Here is a 9,153-nt window from a genome sequence, read left to right as displayed (position 1 = left end):
CAAAATTAAGTGAGCAGAACCAGGAGAATATTTTTTGAATTTCATTTTTAGTTTTCACCATTCATTTCCACAAGATTTTGAGTTTTAAATTTTCTCCCCATCTTTCCCCTACCCCGCCAACCCAAGATAGAAAGCATACTGAATACCCCTTCCCCCAATCTGCTTTATCTTATATCCTCCCCCAACACCCCTCTAACTTTCTAGTAGGGCAAGATGGATTTCTAAACACTAATGCCTATATATCACATTTCCCAGTTGCATGTAAAAAAGCAATTTTTTAAAACATTTGCTATTAAGACTTTGATTTCCAGATTCTTTCCTTTTTTCCCTCTTCATCTACCCCCACCGGGAAGATAAGCAATCCAACATAAGTTGTACATGTGTAGTTATGCAAAATGTTTCCATAGTAGTTATATTGTGAAAGATTAACTATATTTCCCTTTATCCTATCCCGCCCCCCCCCTTACTATATTTTCTACTTTGACCCTGTCCCTTTTCTTTTTTTTTGGAGGGGGAGAGCAGGGCAGTTGAGGTTAAGTTACTTGCCCAAGGTCACATGGCTAGTGAGTGTCTGAGGCTGGATTTGAACTCAAGTCCTCCTGACTCCAGGGCTGGTACTCTATTCAGTATGCTACCTAGCTGTCCAACTCTATCCCTTTTCAAAGTATATGCTTCTAACTATCCTCTGCCCCAATCTGCCCTCCCTTCTATTATCCCCTCTCCAGTCCCCTTCCCCCCTACTTTCCTGTGGGGTAAGATACTCAAATGAGTGTGTATGTTATTCCCTCCTTAAGCCAAATTCAATGAGAGTAAGTTTGATCCATTCCCTTTCACCTTCCTGTTCTTCCCCTCCATTTTAACAGTTTTGTCTTGCCTCTTTTATATGAGGTAATTTACCCTATTCTATCTCTCCCTTTCTCTTTCTCTCATCATATTCCTCTCTCACCTCTTAATTTTATTTTTTATATATCATCCCTTCCTATTCAACTGATCCTGTGCCCTCTGTCTATGTATACATGTACACACATATACATACACTCACATATGTATTTATACACACATATACCCTTCTATACATATATGTATGTATACATATATATTCAGGAGAATATTTTATACAGTAACAGCAATATTGCACAGTGATCACCTGTACATGACTTAACTATTCTCAGTAATACAATGATCCAAGACAATTTCAAATGACTCATGATGAAAAATGTTATCTACCTCCAGAGGAAGAACTGATGGACTCTGAATGCATATTGAAACATACTAGTTTTCACTTTTTTTGTGATTTTGGGGGGGAGTGTTTTTTTTTTTTTACAACATGGCTAATATTGAATTAATTAATTATATTTTGCATGAATGCACATGTATAACCTATAGCAAATTGCTTACCATCTCAAGGAGGTAAGAAGGGAAGGAGGAAGGGAGAGAATTTAGAACTCAAAATGTAAAAGAAAGTTAAAAATTGTTTTTACATGTAATTGGGAAAGAATAAAATATTATTTTAAAAAATGACAATTTAGTCATTCAACAAATGTAGGCTTGCCTCATACAAATTTGCTCCAATCAATGTCATTTGGTAATAACCTGCTTTAAATTGTTCCAGGTATAACTTTTGACTCAGAAATCCTACTACTTGTCACATGCCCCAAGGAGGATGAAGACAGAATGACTAATACCATGCATTTTCATAACAGCATTTTCTGTGAGAGCAAAAAACTGGAATCAAAATGGGTGCCCAATGATGATTGACCAAATAAACCACAATATATAAAATGAAATGGAATATCGTCACATGAAATGATCAATATGAAGAATTTTTTTAAACTTATGAAAATACGTTAAAATTGATGCAAACTAAGGAAAGCAAAACCAAGAGAAAAATATATACAATGACCACGGTAGCATATGGAAAGTGCTTTCATTTGTGTGTCCATGTTGTTTTTGTCAAAATGACATTTCAGAGAGGCATAAATAGATTGGAAAAGACAAAAGATCTCTCCAAGAAAATTTGAGATATCAAGGGAACATTTCATGCAAAAATGGGCAGGAAAAAAAGACAAAAATTGTCGGGACTTAACAGAAACAGAAGAGATTAAGAAGAGGTGGTGAGAATACACAGAAGAACTATACAAGAAAGACATTAACGTCACCAATAACCATGATGGTGTGGTTGCTGATCTAGACTCAGACATCCTGGAGAATGACATCAAGTGGGCCTTAGGGGGCATCACTAATAACAAGGCTGGTGGAGGTGATGGAACTACAGCAGAGCTACTTAAAATCCTAAGAGATGATGCTGTCTGTTAAAGTGCTGCACTTAATATGCCAGCAGATTTGGAAAACTCAACAGTGGCCACTGAATTGGAAAGGATCAATTTATGTCCCAGTTCTACAGAAGGGCAATGCCAAAGAAAGTTCAAATTACCAAATAATTGAATTCATTTCACATACCAGCAAGGTTATGCTTAAGATTCTGCAAGCTAGGTTTTAGTAATATGTGAACCAAGAATTACCATACTGGATAAATCAAATACCAGAATTAAGGTTCTCTGGAGAAATATAAAGAACTTCAGATAGGCAGACCTCACCCTGATGTCATAAAGTGAAGAAGAGTTAAGAAGCCTCTTGATGAGGGTGAAAGAAGAGAGAGTAAAAGCTGGCTTGCAGGTGAACATTAAAAACAAAAACAAAACAAACTAAGATCTTGGCAACAGTCCCATCACTTCCTGGCAAATAGAGGGAGAAGAAATGGAGGCAGTGTCAGATTTTCTATTCTTGGGCTCAAAATCACTGCAGATGGCAACTGTAGCCATGAGATAAAAAATGTTTGATCCTTGGAAAGTATGGATAATTATAATAGGATAATATAATTATCCTACATATATAATACATATTATATATATTATATACATACATACATACACATATACATTATATACATATATAATATAATAAAATAGGATAATTTACCATTATCCTATGGTAAGTCTGGACAGCATACTAAAAAGCAGAGACATTACCTTGCCAACAAAGGTCCATATAGTCAAAGCTCTGGTTTTTCTAATAGCAACGTATGGCTGTGAAAGCTGGACTATAGCGAAAGCTGAATGTCACAGAATCAACACTTTCAAACTTTTTGAGAGTCCCTTGGACAGCAAGGAGATCAAATCACTCAATACTTAAAGAAATTAATTCAGGCTATTCACTGGAAGGTAAAAAAGTGAAGCTGAAGCTTAACTACTTTGGTCACATAATGAGAAGACAGGACTCTTTGGAAAAGACTGATGTTGGGAAAGATTGAAGGCAAAAGGAGAAGGGGATGGCAGAGGATGAAATGGATAGATGATGTCATGGAAACAATGAACATAAGCGTGGACAGACTTTGAGAGACAAGGGAGGATAGAAGGGCCTGATGAGCTATGGTCTATGGGATCACAAAGAGTCAGACATGACTAAATGACTGAACAACAATAAATAGATATCTCTGGGATATTACTCACACTTCTCTAAGGGAAATTTTGTTTCTGGCCAAGATTGGAGCACAAGATTAGAGTCATGAGACTGGCCTGCTCTGCTCTCTTTAAAGAAGGGATACCAGGCTAGAATTAGGTCTACTCCCCCACCCCCAAATATTGTAAGCTAAGGAAAGAAGGGAAGGCTAGGCACTGTGCTAACTGCTTTGTAAATATTAACTCATTTGATCCTTACAACAACCTTGGGATGTAGGTGCTATTATTGTTGAGGAAACTGAGTCAGGCAGTTAAATGACTTGTCCAGGGTGACATAGTAAGTCTATGAGGTTGGATTTGAACTCAGGTCTTCTTGATTCCAATCTTAGCGCTCTATCTACAAGTCACCAGCTGCCTCTAGTGACTTGAAAAAAAATTACCTATAGTGGATAGTGAAGAAGCTCATTAATTTGATAACAAACAGAAATCAGAAAAGTTATAGATAAGAACATACCAGGCAAAAGAGAGATTGAATAATCTCTCTCACTGGTATCAAGATATCTCAATTCAACCAAGAGAGATAATTCCCAATCTCATCCAAGGGGAAATTCCTTGAAGTCTCTAGTATAATAAGTGAATCTCCTACATGTTGGCTTCTTCCACAAATCATTCTCTCCCTCCAGGTACCTCTTCCAGAAGAGAACCTGAAACCGTGTTTGTCCTTTCTGGCATCCAGAAGAAGACTCCTCTCTCAAGCTATAACCAACCCTTCTTGCCCTTCTGGGGGCTTGGAGCATGGAGTAATCATTTGCTCTGTTAATGAGGAAAGTTTTAAGCAAATGCCTAGACTTATGCCCTAGGTTACAAATAAATGAAAACAATACTAAAAGACATTAGAATTCAGATCCAACACAATGGGCTATTTTGGTTTCAAAGAACCCATAGTGAGACACAGTGCCTTCCCCTCAGCACAAAAGTGATGCTATGTGGGGGTGCATGATCTTACTATGAGATACAGTCAGCTATGTCAATATCACAAAAAGGTGTTAGGTACAAACGATTTACCTATCCCTAGCAGCGCCATTCACAAAGTCCATTTTGTTCAATTCCAAAAAAACAATCATTAAATACTTACTCTTGCAGAGTACTGTGCTAAGATCTAAGAGAGATGCAAAATTTATTTAATAGGATTTTTCTGGGCTATGCCTGGCTCAGTCCAGTCCCCTGGTAGTTTATGTTGGATGATAATGAAATGAAATGAGACACTTGTAGGTCATTACTTAACCATAGCAAGAGAAAGATAATCAAGAAGTATATGCATTAAGGACACTCCGAGTTGATTCAGCAGGTGGAAGGTACCCACTCTGAGTTGCCCATTGTGTGTGCTTAAAGCTCCTTGTGAGTCTTTTGTACTCAGGTGACTAGTAAGTTAAATCAATAGCCTAAATCTTTAAGCCACTGGAACTATTAAGTCTCAAGGCCAGTTTCAATGTATTTCAAGGGAAAAAAAACTAGCCTAACTTGCATGGGGGTGGAGGAGTGGGATATTGCTCCTAAAACAACATATAAAGCTTTTATTCAAATACACAAAGTCTAGAAAAAAAGCATCAATTGTCCTACCTCACTGCTTCTGAATCATAAAGAAAAAGATAACACACATACACACATCCATGTATACATATACATATATACACACACACACACACATAATCTTTTAGTCTATAAATTCAAGGTCACTGTCTCATTGGTTGCCCTATTTCTTGCCCTGCATCTCCTCTTTCTACAAGAAGGCAGACAAAGAAAATTTTGCACAAAATTCCTGGTCTCCAGTTCTAATCAATATCTTTCCCTCTTCCACATGTTCTATCAATCTAAACAATTCCATATCATTCAATTCCCCAGGAGAGGTAAATATTTTACTATGGATAAAGATTAATTAAGAAACAATTCCCAAGGGGGCAGAGCTAAGATGGCCATATAGAAGCAGCAATCTGATTGAGCTCTCTCTGCAAACCCCTCAAAATATCTGTAAAAAATGACTCTAAACAAATACTAGAGCTGCAGAAGCCACAAAATGACATAGTGAAACAGATTTCCAGCCCAAGACAATCTGGAAGACTGACAGGAAGGGTCTATTGCACCAGGCTGGGAGTGGAGCACAGCCCAGCATGGGTCACACTGGCTCAGACAGGACTGGAGCAGGTCTCAGGGGACTGAATCTCTGGCAGCTGCAGCAGTTTCCAGACTTCTCAGCCAACAAATGCCAAAGACAGCTTCAAAGGTCAGTGGGAAAGCTCCCTCACATGGCTGAGAGAGGAGCATGGTTCAGCCCCAGACTCAGTCCCAGCCCCAGAGTGGCGGCAGCTCTTGGCCTACAGACATTGGGGGAATTGAGTGACTGATTTGGGTTGCTGTGCTGGTGTGGCAGAGCTGGTGGCAGCTGTGGAGAGGGAATTCTCCTCTCAGTTCCAGGGCAGAAAAGAGTGCCTGTGCTCACACACCAGAGCACAGGCCAGGAGAGGAGTAAACACCTCTCCTTTGATCAAACCACTTTGGAGGAACTGAGAATTTACAAGTCCCTAGAGATATCTCTGAAAACAACTACACAAAACAACTGAAAGTTGGGGTGGTACACCCTCAATTTAACAAAGAGCTCAAAAGCCAAGTAATTAGCTGGAAAAATGAGCAAATGGGGGGAAAACAAGACTACAGAAAGTTACTTTCTTGGTGAAAAGGTAATTTCTTACATCCTTGGTGATGAGGAAGATCAAAGCAACATATTGGGTAGAAACATTCTCTATTGAACTTATGGGAAGACATTACAAAAATCTCACAAGATGGACAGGAATGGATAAAGGTTGTGATCTCTGTTGACTTTTATGTGTTTCCCCTGAAAGAATGTAAGCTCTTTGAAGGCAGGGGTGGCTTCATTTTTTTTTACTTTGTATTCTCAGTGCCTTGCACAATGGCTAGTATATAGTAGGTGATTAATAAGTGCTTCTTGGTTGATCAATTGAACTAGATGCTCAGTAAGTCATGGCAAAAAAAAAAAAAAAGAATTAGCTTTTTCCTCATTCTCCCGGATTTTTTGCTTCTTGTCCTTGAGCCAGTCACTTGCCTTCTTTTATCTCCTCCTTACCACTGACTATTCACCATAAATCTTTGATAACTTGGTGCATCATTTCTCCATTGCTCTGGTCTATTAGATGTCTAATAATCCTGGTCTAGCCCAATTCAGCCTATCCCCCTGCCCACGATTCTCTAATGTATCCTCATTTCTCTGTAAAGACCAGCAATTAGTTTTCATCTTCTGAATTTAGGCTGCCCAGAAGCATATTTTTCCATTTCAGACATTGTTTGTTCCAGAATTAGGTTCACCTAAAGTCATGCTTTTATAGAACAAGCTAATAATGTCAGACAAGTTTGCCTGTGCTCACTGAGTGAATTATGTGGAAGGAAGGAAGGAAGGAAGGAAGGAAGGAAGGAAGGAAGGAAGGAAGGAAGGAAGGAAGGAAGGAAGGAAGGAGGGAAGGCAGGAAGGAGGGAAAGAAGAGGGGAGGAAAAAGGGAAGGAGGGAAAGAAGGAAACAAGAATTTATCAAGCACCTACTATGTGCCAGGAGTTTCATAAATATTTTTGCATTTGATCCTCACAACAACCCTGAGGAGTAAATGTTATTATTATTATCTCCATTTTATAGTTAAGGAAACTGAAGTAGAAAGAAGTTAAGCAACTTATCAGTGTCACACAGAGAGTAAGTCTCTGAAACCCAGTTTGAATTAAAGGGATCAGGGACTCTGGTCACAGTTTCATGGTGGAGAAGAATGTGATTGCTCACAGGCCAGAGCATGGAACAGGAGAGCAGTGATCACACCTCTCCTTAGATCATAACACTTTGAAAGAACAAAAAACTTATAGTTCCCCAGAATTAGCTCCAAAATCAGCAGGATAAAAACTTGAAGCCTGAGATAGTGCTCCCTCCACTCTGGGAGGAGAACCCAACTTTAACATAAAGTTAAAAGTCAAGAAATAAACTGAAAAAAATGAACAAACAACAACAACAAACTTTCCCATAGAAAGTTACTGTGATGACAAGGAAAATCAAGACAAACTCAGAAGAAAATCAAGACAAACTCAAAGTGAAAACAAATACATGCAAAGTCTGAAAGAAAAAATGTGAATTGGACACAATCCCAAAAAGAATTTCTGGAAGCATTCAAAAAGAATTTCAAAAATCAAATAAGAGAATTAGAGGAAAAATTGGGAAAAGAAACGAGAGCAATGCAATAAAATTACAAAAAGAGAATCAACAGCTGGTAAGAGGCACCCCAAAAAATACTGAAGAAAATAACTTCTTAAAAAGCAAAATTGGCCAAATGGAAAAGTATCTACAAAAAGCTCACTGAAGAAAATAATTCCTTAAAAATTAGAATTGGGCAAGTAGAAGCTAATGACACCATGAGATATCAAGAAACAATAAAACAAAATCAAAAGATGAAAAAATAGAAGAAAATGTGAAATATTTCATTGGAAAAACAAATGGCCTGGAAATCCGATCAAGAAAAAATAATTTAAGAATTATTAGACTACCTGAAAGTCACCATTAAAAAAAAAAACTTAGACATCACATTTCAAGACATTATAAAGAAAAATTGTCCTGATATCCTAGAACCCAAAAGGACAAAGTAGACATTGAAAGAATTCACCTATAACCTCCTGAAAGACCCCAAAATGAATACTTCCAGGAATATTATAGCCAAATTCAAGAGCTACCAGAGCAAGGAAAAAATATCGCAAGCAACCAATTCAAATATGAATCCACAGTCAGGCTAACACAAGATTTAGCAGCTTCCACATTAAAAGAGCAGAGGACTTGGAATATGATGTTCTGGAAGGTATACATAAAAGATAAATCATAAGAGATTTGATAAAGTTAAACTGTTTACATTCCCATATGGGAAGATGATACTTGTAACTCCTAAGAACTTTGTAATTATTAGAGCAGTTAGAAGAAGTATACATAGACTGAGGACATGGGCATGAGTTGACTATGATGGGATGATTTCAAAAAAGCAAAATTAAGGGGTTATAAATAGAGATTCACTGGGAGAAGGAGGGAAGGAAAGGTAGAATGGGGAAAATTATCTTACATAAAAGAGGTGCAAAAGTAAGAATGTATATGGTGGAGAGAAAGATGGAGGATGGAGGGTGACACTTGAACCCCACTTTCATCAGGATTATCTCAAAGGAGGAATAGCATACACACGCAGTTGAGTATAAAGATCTATCTTATCCCACAGGAAAGTAAGAAGGGCAGATGATGAGAGGTAGTGGGAGCTGATAGAAAGGAGGGGGGATGAAGGAGGTAGTGGTCAGAAATATAACGGACTTTTGAGGAGAGAGGATAAAAAATGAAAGAAGGATAAACAGGAGGGAAAATGGGATGGAGGAAAATACATAGTCAATTATTATAACTAAATGTTAATGGGATGAATTCAACCATAAAATGGAAGTGGATAGCAGAGTGAATTAAAAACCAGAATATGACAATATATTGTTTAGAAGAAACACACTTGAAACAGAGACACACACAGAGTAAAAATAAGGAACTGGAACATAATCTATTATGCTGAAGTTAAAAAAAAAGCAAAGGTAGTAATTAAAAAAAAAGTAAAAGGTAAAATGACTTCATACA

The 9,153-nt window shown here is 37.7% G+C and overlaps 1 pseudogene; it reads left to right on the top strand.

Annotated features, from left to right (window-relative positions):
• The first annotated feature begins 1,958 nt into the window (after positions 1-1,958).
• Positions 1,959-2,572, top strand: LOC138144459 (uncharacterized; annotated as a pseudogene).
• Positions 2,573-9,153: the final 6,581 nt, after the last annotated feature.

Source organism: Petaurus breviceps, unplaced genomic scaffold, assembly GCF_028583685.1.
Source record: "Petaurus breviceps papuanus isolate PSGF00001 unplaced genomic scaffold, PetGlider_PUasm1.0 90700, whole genome shotgun sequence".
Classification (NCBI taxonomy): Eukaryota; Metazoa; Chordata; class Mammalia; order Diprotodontia; family Petauridae; genus Petaurus; species Petaurus breviceps.
Note: the sequence above shows the minus strand (reverse complement) of the source record. Positions and strands in the feature narration are given on the sequence as shown.